This window comes from Petromyzon marinus, chromosome 47 (genome assembly GCF_048934315.1).
Source record: "Petromyzon marinus isolate PM22_M1 ecotype Great Lakes invasive population chromosome 47, UKy_Petmar_22M1.pri1.0, whole genome shotgun sequence".
Classification (NCBI taxonomy): domain Eukaryota; kingdom Metazoa; phylum Chordata; class Hyperoartia; order Petromyzontiformes; family Petromyzontidae; genus Petromyzon; species Petromyzon marinus.
The window spans coordinates 9,241,093-9,257,682 of record NC_133713.1 but is presented as its reverse complement, the minus strand read 5'-3'; positions in this window follow the sequence as shown (position 1 = coordinate 9,257,682).

Sequence of the window (16,590 nt, the reverse complement as noted above, 5' to 3'; positions counted from 1 at the left end):
AACTGGACCTCTATGGTGAACTGTATTTACATCGTAAACTGGACTCGCATGGTAAACTGGATTTCCATGGTAAACTGGACTTCCATAGTAAATTGGACGTCCATGGTAAACTGGATTTCAATGGGAAACTGGACTTCCATGGTGACCTGGACTTCCATGGTAAACTGGATTTCATGGTAAACTGGACTACCATGGTGAACTAGACTTCCATGGTGAACTGGATTTCCATGGTAAACTGGATTTTCATGGTAAACTGGACTTCCATGGTAAACTGGACTTCCATGGTAAACTGGACTTCCATGGTAAACTGCATTTCCATGGTGAACTGGACTTCCATGGTAAACTGGATTTTCATGGTAAACTGGACTTCCAGGGTAAACTGGACTACTATGGTGAACGGACTTCCATGGTGAACTGGATTTTTATGGTAAACTGAACTTCCATGGTAAAATGGACTTCCATGGTAAACTGGACCTCTATGGTGAACTGTATTTACATCGTAAACTGGACTCGCATGGTAAACTGTATTTCCATGGTAAACTGGACTTCCATGGTAAATTGGACGTCCATGGTAAACTGGATTTCAATGGGAAACTGGACTTCCATGGTGACCTGGATTTCCATGGTAAACTGGATTTTCATGGTAAACTGGGCTTCCATGGTAAACTGGATTTCCATGGTAAATTTGACTTCCATGATGGCCTGGACTTCCATGGTAAACTGGACTCCCATGGTAAACTGGATTTCCATGGTAAACTGGACTCCCATGGTAAACTGGACTTCCATGGTAAACTGGACTCCCATGGTAAACTGGATTTCCATGGTAAACTGGACTTCCATGGTAAACTGGACATCCATGGTAAACTGGATTTCCATGGTGACCTGGATTTCCATGGTAAACTGGATTTTCATGGTAAACTGGACTTCCATGGTAAACTGGATTTCCATGGTAAACTGGACTTCCATGGTAAACTGGACGTCCATGGTAAACTGCATTTCCATGGTGAACTGGACTTCCATGGTAAACTGGATTTTCATGGTAAACTGGACTTCCAGGGTAAACTGGACTACTATGGTGAACGGACTTCCATGGTGAACTGGATTTTTATGGTAAACTGAACTTCCATGGTAAAATGGACTTCCATGGTAAACTGGACCTCTATGGTGAACTGTATTTACATCGTAAACTGGACTCGCATGGTAAACTGTATTTCCATGGTAAACTGGACTTCCATGGTAAATTGGACGTCCATGGTAAACTGGATTTCAATGGGAAACTGGACTTCCATGGTGACCTGGACTTCCATGGTAAACTGGATTTTCATGGTAAACTGGACTACCATGGTGAACTGGACTTCCATGGTGAACTGGATTTCCATGGTAAACTGGATTTTCATGGTAAACTGGGCGTCCATGGTAAACTGGATTTCCATGGTAAATTTGACTTCCATGATGGCCTGGACTTCCATGGTAAACTGGACTCCCATGGTAAACTGGATTTCCATGGTAAACTGGACTCCCATGGTAAACTGGACTTCCATGGTAAACTGGACTCCCATGGTAAACTGGATTTCCATGGTAAACTGGACTTCCATGGTAAACTGGACATCCATGGTAAACTGGATTTCCATGGTGACCTGGATTTCCATGGTAAACTGGATTTTCATGGTAAACTGGACTTCCATGGTAAACTGGATTTCCATGGTAAACTGGACTTCCATGGTAAACTGGACGTCCATGGTAAACTGCATTTCCATGGTGAACTGGACTTCCATGGTAAACTGGATTTTCATGGTAAACTGGACTTCCAGGGTAAACTGGACTACTATGGTGAACGGACTTCCATGGTGAACTGGATTTTTATGGTAAACTGAACTTCCATGGTAAAATGGACTTCCATGGTAAACTGGACCTCTATGGTGAACTGTATTTACATCGTAAACTGGACTCGCATGGTAAACTGTATTTCCATGGTAAACTGGACTTCCATGGTAAATTGGACGTCCATGGTAAACTGGATTTCAATGGGAAACTGGACTTCCATGGTGACCTGGACTTCCATGGTAAACTGGATTTTCATGGTAAACTGGACTACCATGGTGAACTGGACTTCCATGGTGAACTGGATTTCCATGGTAAACTGGATTTTCATGGTAAACTGGACTTCCATGGTAAACTGGACGTCGATGGTAAACTGGATTTCCATGGTGACCTGGATTTCCATGGTAAACTGGACTCCCATGGTAAACTGGACTTCCATGGTAAACTGATTTTCATGGTAAACTGGACTTCCATGGTAAACTGGATTTCCATGGTAAACTGGACTTCCATGGTAAACTTGACATCCATGGTAAACTGGATTTCCATGGTGAACTGGACTTCCATGGTAAACTGGATTTTCATGGTAAACTGGACTTCCATGGTAAACTGGACTTCCATGGTAAACTGGATTTTCATGGTAAACTGGACTTCCAGGGTAAACTGGACTACTATGGTGAACGGACTTCCATGGTGAACTGGATTTTTATGGTAAACTGAACTTCCATGGTAAAATGGATTTCCATGGTAAACTGGACTTCCATGGTAAATTGAACGTCCATGGTAAACTGGATTTCAATGGGAAACTGGACTTCCATGGTGACCTGGACTTCCATGGTAAACTGGATTTTCATGGTAAACTGGACTACCATGGTGAACTGGACTTCCATGGTGAACTGGATTTCCATGGTAAACTGGATTGTCATGGTAAACTGGACTTCCATGGTAAACTGGACTTCCATGGTAAACTGTATTTCCATGGTAAATTTGACTTCCATGATGGCCTGGACTTCCATGGTAAACTGGACTCCGATGGTAAACTGGACTTCCATGGTAAACTGAACTTCCATGGTAAACTGGACTCCCATGGTAAACTGGATTTCCATGGTAAACTGGACTTCCATGGTAAACTGGACGTCCATGGTAAACTGGATTTCCATGGTGACCTGGATTTCCATGGTAAACTGGACTCCCATGGTAAACTGGACTTCCATGGTAAACTGGATTTTCATGGTAAACTGGACTTCCATGGTAAACTGGATTTACATGGTAAACTGGACTTCCATGGTTAACTTGACGTCCATGGTAAACTGGATTTCCATGGTGAACTGGACTTCCATGGTAAACTGGATTTTCATGGTAAACTGGACTTCCATGGTAAACTGGACTTCCATGGTAAACTGGATTTTCATGGTAAACTGGACTTCCATGGTAAACTGGATTTCCATGGTAAACTTGACTTCCATGGTGAACTGAACTCCCATGGTAAACTGGATTTTCATGGTAAACTTGACTTCCATGGTGAACTGAACTCCCATGGTAAACTGGATTTCCATGGTAAACTGGACTTCCATGGTAAACTGGACGTCCATGGTAAACTGGATCTTAATGGTAAACTGGACTTGCGTGGTGACCTGGACTTCCATGGTAAACTGGATTTTCATGGTAAGCTGGACTTCCAGGGTAAACTGGACTACTATGGTGAACGGACTTCCATGGTGAACTGGATTTTTATGGTAAACTGAACTTCCATGGCAAAATGGACTTCCATGGTAAACTGGACCTCTATGGTGAACTGTATTTACATCGTAAACTGGACTCGCATGGTAAACTGGATTTCCATGGTAAACTGGACTTCCATAGTAAATTGGACGTCCATGGTAAACTGGATTTCAATGGGAAACTGGACTTCCATGGTGACCTGGACTTCCATGGTAAACTGGATTTCATGGTAAACTGGACTACCATGGTGAACTAGACTTCCATGGTGAACTGGATTTCCATGGTAAACTGGATTTTCATGGTAAACTGGACTTCCATGGTAAACTGGACTTCCATGGTAAACTGGATTTTCATGGTAAACTGGACTTCCATGGTAAACTGGATTTCCATGGTAAACTGGACTTCCATGGCAAACTGGACGTCCATGGTAAACTGCATTTCCATGGTGAACTGGACTTCCATGGTAAACTGGATTTTCATGGTAAACTGGACTTCCAGGGTAAACTGGACTACTATGGTGAACGGACTTCCATGGTGAACTGGATTTTTATGGTAAACTGAACTTCCATGGTAAAATGGACTTCCATGGTAAACTGGACCTCTATGGTGAACTGTATTTACATCGTAAACTGGACTCGCATGGTAAACTGTATTTCCATGGTAAACTGGACTTCCATGGTGACCTGGACTTCCATGGTAAACTGGATTTTCATGGTAAACTGGACTACCATGGTGAACTGGACTTCCATGGTGAACTGGATTTCCATGGTAAACTGGATTTTCATGGTAAACTGGACTTCCATGGTAAACTGGATTTCCATGGTAAATTTGACTTCCATGATGGCCTGGACTTCCATGGTAAACTGGACTCCCATGGTAAACTGGATTTCCATGGTAAACTGGACTCCCATGGTAAACTGGACTTCCATGGTAAACTGGACTCCCATGGTAAACTGGATTTCCATGGTAAACTGGACTTCCATGGTAAACTGGACATCCATGGTAAACTGGATTTCCATGGTGACCTGGATTTCCATGGTAAACTGGATTTTCATGGTAAACTGGACTTCCATGGTAAACTGGATTTCCATGGTAAACTGGACTTCCATGGTAAACTGGACGTCCATGGTAAACTGCATTTCCATGGTGAACTGGACTTCCATGGTAAACTGGATTTTCATGGTAAACTGGACTTCCAGGGTAAACTGGACTACTATGGTGAACGGACTTCCATGGTGAACTGGATTTTTATGGTAAACTGAACTTCCATGGTGACCTGGACTTCCATGGTAAACTGGATTTTCATGGTAAACTGGACTACCATGGTGAACTGGACTTCCATGGTGAACTGGATTTCCATGGTAAACTGGATTTTCATAGTAAACTGGACTTCTATGGTAAACTGGATTTCCATGGTAAACTGGATTTCCATGGTAAATTTGACTTCCATGATGGCCTTGACTTCCATGGTAAACTGGACTCCCATGGTAAACTGGATTTCCATGGTAAACTGGACTCCCATGGTAAACTGGACTTCCATGGTAAACTGGACTCCCATGGTAAACTGGATTTCCATGGTAAACTGGACTTCCATGGTAAACTGGACGTCCATGGTAAACTGGATTTCCATGGTGACCTGGATTTCCATGGTGACCTGGATTTCCATGGTAAACTGGACTCCCATGGTAAACTGGACTTTCATGGTAAACTGGACTTCCATGGTAAACTGGATTTCCATGGCAAACTGGACTTCCATGGTAAACTTGACGTCCATGGTAAACTGGATTTCCATGGTGAACTGGACTTCCATGGTAAACTGGATTTTCATGGTAAACTGAACTTCCATGGTAAACTGGACTTCCATGGTAAACTGGATTTTCATGGTAAACTGGACTTCCATGGTAAACTGGATTTCCATGGTAAACTTGACTTCCATGGTAAACTGGACGTCCATGGTAAACTGGATTTCCATGGTGACCTGGACTTCCATTGTAAAATGGACTCGCATGGTAAACTGTATTTCCATGGTAAACTGGACTTCCATGGTAAATTGGACGTCCATGGTAAACTGGATTTCAATGGGAAACTGGACTTCCATGGTGACCTGGACTTCCATGGTAAACTGGATTTTCATGGTAAACTGGACTACCATGGTGAACTGGACTTCCATGGTGAACTGGATTTCCATGGTAAACTGGATTTCCATGGTAAACTTGACTTCCATGGTGAACTGAACTCCCATGGTAAACTGGATTTCCATGGTAAACTGGACTTCCATGGTAAACTGGACGTCCATGGTAAACTGGATCTTAATGGTAAACTGGACTTGCGTGGTGACCTGGACTTCCATGGTAAACTGGATTTTCATGGTAAGCTGGACTTCCAGGGTAAACTGGACTACTATGGTGAACGGACTTCCATGGTGAACTGGATTTTTATGGTAAAATGAACTTCCATGGCAAAATGGACTTCCATGGTAAACTGGACCTCTATGGTGAACTGTATTTACATCGTAAACTGGACTCGCATGGTAAACTGGATTTCCATGGTAAACTGGACTTCCATAGTAAATTGGACGTCCATGGTAAACTGGATTTCAATGGGAAACTGGACTTCCATGGTGACCTGGACTTCCATGGTAAGCTGGATTTCATGGTAAACTGGACTACCATGGTGAACTAGACTTCCATGGTGAACTGGATTTCCATGGTAAACTGGATTTTCATGGTAAACTGGACTTCCATGGTAAACTGGACTTCCATGGTAAACTGGATTTTCATGGTAAACTGGACTTCCATGGTAAACTGGATTTCCATGGTAAACTGGACTTCCATGGCAAACTGGACGTCCATGGTAAACTGCATTTCCATGGTGAACTGGACTTCCATGGTAAACTGGATTTTCATGGTAAACTGGACTTCCAGGGTAAACTGGACTACTATGGTGAACGGACTTCCATGGTGAACTGGATTTTTATGGTAAACTGAACTTCCATGGTAAAATGGACTTCCATGGTAAACTGGACCTCTATGGTGAACTGTATTTACATCGTAAACTGGACTCGCATGGTAAACTGTATTTCCATGGTAAACTGGACTTCCATGGTAAATTGGACGTCCATGGTAAACTGGATTTCAATGGGAAACTGGACTTCCATGGTGACCTGGACTTCCATGGTAAACTGGATTTTCATGGTAAACTGGACTACCATGGTGAACTGGACTTCCATGGTGAACTGGATTTCCATGGTAAACTGGATTTTCATGGTAAACTGGACTTCCATGGTAAACTGGATTTCCATGGTAAATTTGACTTCCATGATGGCCTGGACTTCCATGGTAAACTGGACTCCCATGGTAAACTGGATTTCCATGGTAAACTGGACTCCCATGGTAAACTGGACTTCCATGGTAAACTGGACTCCCATGGTAAACTGGATTTCCATGGTAAACTGGACTTCCATGGTAAACTGGACATCCATGGTAAACTGGATTTCCATGGTGACCTGGATTTCCATGGTAAACTGGATTTTCATGGTAAACTGGACTTCCATTGTAAACTGGATTTCCATGGTAAACTGGACTTCCATGGTAAACTGGACGTCCATGGTAAACTGCATTTCCATGGTGAACTGGACTTCCATGGTAAACTGGATTTTCATGGTAAACTGGACTTCCAGGGTAAACTGGACTACTATGGTGAACGGACTTCCATGGTGAACTGGATTTTTATGGTAAACTGAACTTCCATGGTGACCTGGACTTCCATGGTAAACTGGATTTTCATGGTAAACTGGACTACCATGGTGAACTGGACTTCCATGGTGAACTGGATTTCCATGGTAAACTGGATTTTCATGGTAAACTGGACTTCTATGGTAAACTGGATTTCCATGGTAAACTGGATTTCCATGGTAAATTTGACTTCCATGATGGCCTTGACTTCCATGGTAAACTGGACTCCCATGGTAAACTGGATTTCCATGGTAAACTGGACTCCCATGGTAAACTGGACTTCCATGGTAAACTGGACTCCCATGGTAAACTGGATTTCCATGGTAAACTGGACTTCCATGGTAAACTGGACGTCCATGGTAAACTGGATTTCCATGGTGACCTGGATTTCCATGGTGACCTGGATTTCCATGGTAAACTGGACTCCCATGGTAAACTGGACTCCCATGGTAAACTGGACTTTCATGGTAAACTGGACTTCCATGGTAAACTGGATTTCCATGGCAAACTGGACTTCCATGGTAAACTTGACGTCCATGGTAAACTGGATTTCCATGGTGAACTGGACTTCCATGGTAAACTGGATTTTCATGGTAAACTGAACTTCCATGGTAAACTGGACTTCCATGGTAAACTGGATTTTCATGGTAAACTGGACTTCCATGGTAAACTGGATTTCCATGGTAAACTTGACTTCCATGGTAAACTGGACGTCCATGGTAAACTGGATTTCCATGGTGACCTGGACTTCCATTGTAAAATGGACTCCCATGGAAAACTGGATTTCCATGGTAAACGGGACTCCATGGTGAACTGAACTCCCATGGTAAACTGGATTTCCATGGTAAACTGGACTTCCATGGTAAACTGGACGTCCATGGTAAACTGGATCTTAATGGTAAACTGGACTTGCGTGGTGACCTGGACTTCCATGGTAAACTGGATTTTCATGGTAAACTGTACTTCCAGGGTAAACTGGACTACTATGGTGAACGGACTTCCATGGTGAACTGGATTTTTATGGTAAACTGAACTTCCATGGTAAAATGGACTTCCATGGTAAACTGGACCTCTATGGTGAACTGTATTTACATCGTAAACTGGACTCGCATGGTAAACTGGATTTCCATGGTAAACTGGACTTCCATAGTAAATTGGACGTCCATGGTAAACTGGATTTCAATGGGAAACTGGACTTCCATGGTGACCTGGACTTCCATGGTAAACTGGATTTCATGGTAAACTGGACTACCATGGTGAACTAGACTTCCATGGTGAACTGGACTTCCATGGTAAACTGGATTTTCATGGTAAACTGGACTTCCATGGTAAACTGGACTTCCATGGTAAACTGGATTTCCATGGTAAACTGGAATTCCATGGTAAACTGGACGTCCATGGTAAACTGGATTTCCATGGTGAACTGGACTTCCATGGTAAACTGGATTTTCATGGTAAACTGGACTTCCATGGTAAACTGGACTTCCATGGTAAACTGGATTTTCATGGTAAACTGGACTTCCAGGGTAAACTGGACCTCTATGGTGAACTCTATTTACATCGTAAACTGGACTCGCATGGTAAACTGGATTTCAATGGGAAACTGGACTTCCATGGTGACCTGGACTTCCATGGTAAACTGGATTTCATGGTAAACTGGACTACCATGGTGAACTAGACTTCCATGGTGAACTGGACTTCCATGGTAAACTGGATTTCCATGGTAAACTGGACTTCCATTGTAAACTGGACTTCCATGGTAAACTGGACGTCCACGGTAAACTGGATTTCCATGGTAAACTGGACGTCCATGGTAAACTGGATTTCCATGGTAAACTGGATTTTCATGGTAAAATTGACTCCCATGGTAAACTGGATTTCCATGGTAAACGGGACTCCATGGTGAACTGAACTCCGATGGTAAACTGGACTTGCATGGTGACCTGGACTTCCATGGTAAACTGGATTTTCATGGTAAACTGGACTTCCAGGGTAAACTGGACTTCCATGGTAAACTGGATTTCCATGGTAAATTTTACTTCCATGATGGCCTGGACTTCCATGGTAAACTGGACTCCCATGGTAAACTGGATTTCCATGGTAAACTGGACTCCCATGGTAAACTGGACTTCCATGGTAAACTGGACTCCCATGGTAAACTGGATTTCCATGGTAAACTGGACTTCCATGGTAAACTGGACATCCATGGTAAACTGGATTTCCATGGTGACCTGGATTTCCATGGTAAACTGGACTCCCATGGTAAATTGGACTTCCATGGTAAACTGGATTTTCATGGTAAACTGGACTTCCATGGTAAACTGGATTTCCATGGTAAACTGGACTTCCATGGCAAAATGAACTCCCATGGAAAACTGGATTTCCATGGTAAACGGGACTCCATGCTGAACTGAACTCCCATGGTAAACTGGATTTCCATGGTAAACTGGACTTCCATGGTAAACTGGACGTCCATGGTAAACTGGATCTTAATGGTAAACTGGACTTGCGTGGTGACCTGGACTTCCATGGTAAACTGGATTTTCATGGTAAACTGGACTTCCAGGGTAAACTGGACTACTACGGTGAACGGACTTCCATGGTGAATGGGATTTTTATGGTAAACTGAACTTCCATGGTAAAATGGACTTCCATGGTAAACTGGACCTCTATGGTGAACTGTATTTACATCGTAAACTGGACTCGCATGGTAAACTGGATTTCCATGGTAAACTGGACTTCCATCGTAAATTGGACGTCCATGGTAAACTGGATTTCAATGGGAAACTGGACTTCCATGGTAAACTGGACGTCCATGGTAAACTGGATTTCCATGGTGAACTGGACTTCCATGGTAAACTGGATTTTCATGGTAAACTGGACTTCCATGGTAAACTGGATTTTCATGGTAAACTGGACTTCCATGGTAAACTGGATTTCCATGGTAAACTGGACTTCCATGGTAAACTGGATTTCCAAGGTGACCTGGACTTCCATGGTAAAATGGACTCCCATGGTAAACTGGATTTCCATGGTAAACGGGACTCCATGGTGAACTGAACTCCGATGGTAAACTGGATTTCCATGGTAAACTGGACTTCCATAGTAAACTGGACGTCCATGGTAAACTGGATTTTAATGGTAAACTGGACTTGCATGGTGACCTGGACTTCCATGGTAAACTGGATTTTCATGGTAAACTGAACTTCCATGGTAAAATGGACTTCCATGGTAAACTGGACCTCTATGGTGAACTGTATTTACATCGTAAACTGGACTCGCATGGTAAACTGGATTTCAATGGGAAACTGGACTTCCATGGTGACCTGGACTTCCATGGTAAACTGGATTTCATGGTAAACTGGACTACCATGGTGAACTAGACTTCCATGGTGAACTGGACTTCCATGGTAAACTGGATTTTCATGGTAAACTGGACTTCCATGGTAAACTGGACTTCCATGGTAAACTGGACGTCCACGGTAAACTGGATTTCCATGGTGAACTGGACTTCCATGGAAAACTGGATTTTCATTGTAAACTGGACTTCCATGGTAAACTGGATTTTCATGGTAAACTGGACTTCCATGGTAAACTGGATTTCCATGGTAAACGGGACTCCATGGTGAACTGAACTCCGATGGTAAACTGGATTTCCATGGTAAACTGGACTTCCATGGTAAACTGGACGTCCATAGTAAACTGGATTTTAATGGTAAACTGGACTTGCATGGTGACCTGGACTTCCATGGTAAACTGGATTTTCATGGTAAACTGAACTTCCATGGTAAAATGGACTTCCATGGTAAACTGGACCTCTATGGTGAACTGTATTTACATCGTAAACTGGACTCGCATGGTAAACTGGATTTCAATGGGAAACTGGACTTCCATGGTGACCTGGACTTCCATGGTAAACTGGATTTCATGGTAAACTGGACTACCATGGTGAACTAGACTTCCATGGTGAACTGGACTTCCATGGTAAACTGGATTTTCATGGTAAACTGGACTTCCATGGTAAACTGGACTTCCATGGTAAACTGGACGTCCACGGTAAACTGGATTTCCATGGTGAACTGGACTTCCATGGAAAACTGGATTTTCATTGTAAACTGGACTTCCATGGTAAACTGGATTTTCATGGTAAACTGGACTTCCATGGTAAACTGGATTTCCATGGTAAACGGGACTCCATGGTGAACTGAACTCCGATGGTAAACTGGATTTCCATGGTAAACTGGACTTCCATGGTAAACTGGACGTCCATAGTAAACTGGATTTTAATGGTAAACTGGACTTGCATGGTGACCTGGACTTCCATGGTAAACTGGATTTTCATGGTAAACTGGAGTTCCAGGGTAAACTGGACTTCCATGGTAAACTGGATTTCCATGGTAAATTTGACTTCCATGATGGCCTGGACTTCCATGGTAAACTGGACTCCCATGGTAAACTGGATTTCCATGGTAAACTGGACTCCCATGGTAAACTGGACTTCCATGGTAAACTGGACTCCCATGGTAAACTGGATTTCCATGGTAAACTGGATTTTCATGGTAAACTGGACTTCCAGGGTAAACTGGACTACTATGGTGAACGGACTTCCATGGTGAACGGGATTTTTATGGTAAACTGAACTTCCATGGTAAAATGGACTTCCATGGTAAACTGGACCTCTATGGTGAACTGTATTTACATCGTAAACTGGACTCGCATGGTAAACTGGATTTCCATGGTAAACTGGACTTCCATAGTAAATTGGACGTCCATGGTAAACTGGATTTCAATGGGAAACTGGACTTCCATGGTAAACTGGACGTCCATGGTAAACTGGATTTCCATGGTGAACTGGACTTCCATGGTAAACTGGATTTTCATGGTAAACTGGACTTCCATGGTAAACTGGATTTTCATGGTAAACTGGACTTCCATGGTAAACTGGATTTCCATGGTAAACTATACTTCCATGGTAAACTGGATTTCCAAGGTGACCTGGACTTCCATGGTAAAATGGACTCCCATGGTAAACTGGATTTCCATGGTAAATGGGACTCCATGGTGAACTGAACTCTGATGGTAAACTGGATTTGCATGGTGACCTGGATTTCCATGGTAAACTGGACTCCCATGGTAAACTGGACTCCCATGGTAAACTGGACTTCCATGGTAAACTGGATTTTCATGGTAAACTGGACTTCCATGGTAAACTGGATTTCCATGGTAAACTGGACTTCCATGGTAAACTTGACGTCCATGGTAAACTGGATTTCCATGGTGAACTGGACTTCCATGGTAAACTGGATTTTCATGGTAAACTGGACTTCCATGGTAAACTGGACTTCCATGGTAAACTGGATTTTCATGGTAAACTGGACTTCCATGGTAAACTGGATTTCCATGGTAAACTTGACTTCCATGGTAAATTGGACGTCCATGGTAAACTGGATTTCCATGGTGACCTGGACTTGCATGGTAAAATGAACTCCCATGGAAAACTGGAAATCCATGGTAAACGGGACTCCATGCTGAACTGAACTCCCATGGTAAACTGGATTTCCATGGTAAACTGGACTTCCATGGTAAACTGGACGTCCATGGTAAACTGGATCTTAATGGTAAACTGGACTTGCGTGATGACCTGGACTTCCATGGTAAACTGGATTTTCATGGTAAACTGGACTTCCAGGGTAAACTGGACTACTATGATGAACGGACTTCCATGGTAAACGGGATTTTTATGGTAAACTGAACTTCCATGGTAAAATGGACTTCCATGGTAAACTGGACCTCTATGGTGAACTGTATTTACATCGTAAACTGGACTCGCATGGTAAACTGGATTTCCATGGTAAACTGGACTTCCATAGTAAATTGGACGTCCATGGTAAACTGGATTTCAATGGGAAACTGGACTTCCATGGTAAACTGGACGTCCATGGTAAACTGGATTTCCATGGTGAACTGGACTTCCATGGTAAACTGGATTTTCATGGTAAACTGGACTTCCATGGTAAACTGGATTTTCATGGTAAACTGGACTTCCATGGTAAACTGGATTTCCATGGTAAACTGGACTTCCATGGTAAACTGGATTTCCAAGGTGACCTGGACTTCCATGGTAAAATGGACTCCCATGGTAAACTGGATTTCCATGGTAAACGGGACTCCATGGTGAACTGAACTCCGATGGTAAACTGGATTTCCATGGTAAACTGGACTTCCATGGTAAACTGGACGTCCATGGTAAACTGGATTTTAATGGTAAACTGGACTTGCATGGTGACCTGGACTTCCATGGTAAACTGGATTTTCATGGTAAACTGAACTTCCATGGTAAAATGGACTTCCATGGTAAACTGGACCTCTATGGTGAACTGTATTTACATCGTAAACTGGACTCGCATGGTAAACTGGATTTCAATGGGAAACTGGACATCCATGGTGACCTGGACTTCCATGGTAAACTGGATTTTATGGTAAACTGGACTACCATGGTGAACTAGACTTCCATGGTGAACTGGACTTCCATGGTAAACTGGATTTTCATGGTAAACTGGACTTCCATGGTAAACTGGACTTCCATGGTAAACTGGACTTCCATGGTAAACTGGACGTCCACGGTAAACTGGATTTCCATGGTGAACTGGACTTCCATGGAAAACTGGATTTTCATTGTAAACTGGACTTCCATGGTAAACTGGATTTTCATGGTAAACTGGACTTCCATGGTAAACTGGATTTCCATGGTAAACTGGACGTCCATGGTAAACTGGATTTCCATGGTAAACTGGATTTTCATGGTAAAATTGACTCCCATGGTAAACTGGATTTCCATGGTAAACGGGACTCCATGGTGAACTGAACTCCGATGGTAAACTGGATTTCCATGGTAAACTGGACTTCCATGGTAAACTGGACGTCCATAGTAAACTGGATTTTAATGGTAAACTGGACTTGCATGGTGACCTGGACTTCCATGGTAAACTGGATTTTCATGGTAAACTGGAGTTCCAGGGTAAACTGGACTTCCATGGTAAACTGGATCTTAATGGTAAACTGGACTTGCGTGATGACCTGGACTTCCATGGTAAACTGGATTTTCATGGTAAACTGGACTTCCAGGGTAAACTGGACTACTATGATGAACGGACTTCCATGGTAAACGGGATTTTTATGGTAAACTGAACTTCCATGGTAAAATGGACTTCCATGGTAAACTGGACCTCTATGGTGAACTGTATTTACATCGTAAACTGGACTCGCATGGTAAACTGGATTTCCATGGTAAACTGGACTTCCATAGTAAATTGGACGTCCATGGTAAACTGGATTTCAATGGGAAACTGGACTTCCATGGTAAACTGGACGTCCATGGTAAACTGGATTTCCATGGTGAACTGGACTTCCATGGTAAACTGGATTTTCATGGTAAACTGGACTTCCATGGTAAACTGGATTTTCATGGTAAACTGGACTTCCATGGTAAACTGGATTTCCATGGTAAACTGGACTTCCATGGTAAACTGGATTTCCAAGGTGACCTGGACTTCCATGGTAAAATGGACTCCCATGGTAAACTGGATTTCCATGGTAAACGGGACTCCATGGTGAACTGAACTCCGATGGTAAACTGGATTTCCATGGTAAACTGGACTTCCATGGTAAACTGGACGTCCATGGTAAACTGGATTTTAATGGTAAACTGGACTTGCATGGTGACCTGGACTTCCATGGTAAACTGGATTTTCATGGTAAACTGAACTTCCATGGTAAAATGGACTTCCATGGTAAACTGGACCTCTATGGTGAACTGTATTTACATCGTAAACTGGACTCGCATGGTAAACTGGATTTCAATGGGAAACTGGACATCCATGGTGACCTGGACTTCCATGGTAAACTGGATTTCATGGTAAACTGGACTACCATGGTGAACTAGACTTCCAGGAGGAACTGGACTTCCATGGTAAACTGGATTTTCATGGTAAACTGTACTTCCATGGTAAACTGGACTTCCATGGTGAACTGGACTTCCATGGAAAACTGGATTTTCATTGTAAACTGGACTTCCATGGTAAACTGGATTTTCATGGTAAACTGGACTTCCATGGTAAACTGGATTTCCATGGTAAACTGGACGTCCATGGTAAACTGGATTTCCATGGTAAACTGGATTTTCATGGTAAAATTGACTCCCATGGTAAACTGGATTTCCATGGTAAACGGGACTCCATGGTGAACTGAACTCCGATGGTAAACTGGATTTCCATGGTAAACTGGACTTCCATGGTAAACTGGACGTCCATAGTAAACTGGATTTTAATGGTAAACTGGACTTGCATGGTGACCTGGACTTCCATGGTAAACTGGATTTTCATGGTAAACTGGAGTTCCAGGGTAAACTGGACTTCCATGGTAAACTGGATCTTAATGGTAAACTGGACTTGCGTGATGACCTGGACTTCCATGGTAAACTGGATTTTCATGGTAAACTGGACTTCCAGGGTAAACTGGACTACTATGATGAACGGACTTCCATGGTAAACGGGATTTTTATGGTAAACTGAACTTCCATGGTAAAATGGACTTCCATGGTAAACTGGACCTCTATGGTGAACTGTATTTACATCGTAAACTGGACTCGCATGGTAAACTGGATTTCCATGGTAAACTGGACTTCCATAGTAAATTGGACGTCCATGGTAAACTGGATTTCAATGGGAAACTGGACTTCCATGGTAAACTGGACGTCCATGGTAAACTGGATTTCCATGGTGAACTGGACTTCCATGGTAAACTGGATTTTCATGGTAAACTGGACTTCCATGGTAAACTGGATTTTCATGGTAAACTGGACTTCCATGGTAAACTGGATTTCCATGGTAAACTGGACTTCCATGGTAAACTGGATTTCCAAGGTGACCTGGACTTCCATGGTAAAATGGACTCCCATGGTAAACTGGATTTCCATGGTAAACGGGACTCCATGGTGAACTGAACTCCGATGGTAAACTGGATTTCCATGGTAAACTGGACTTCCATGGTAAACTGGACGTCCATGGTAAACTGGATTTTAATGGTAAACTGGACTTGCATGGTGACCTGGACTTCCATGGTAAACTGGATTTTCATGGTAAACTGAACTTCCATGGTAAAATGGACTTCCATGGTAAACTGGACCTCTATGGTGAACTGTATTTACATCGTAAACTGGACTCGCATGGTAAACTGGATTTCAATGGGAAACTGGACATCCATGGTGACCTGGACTTCCATGGTAAACTGGATTTCATGGTAAACTGGACTACCATGG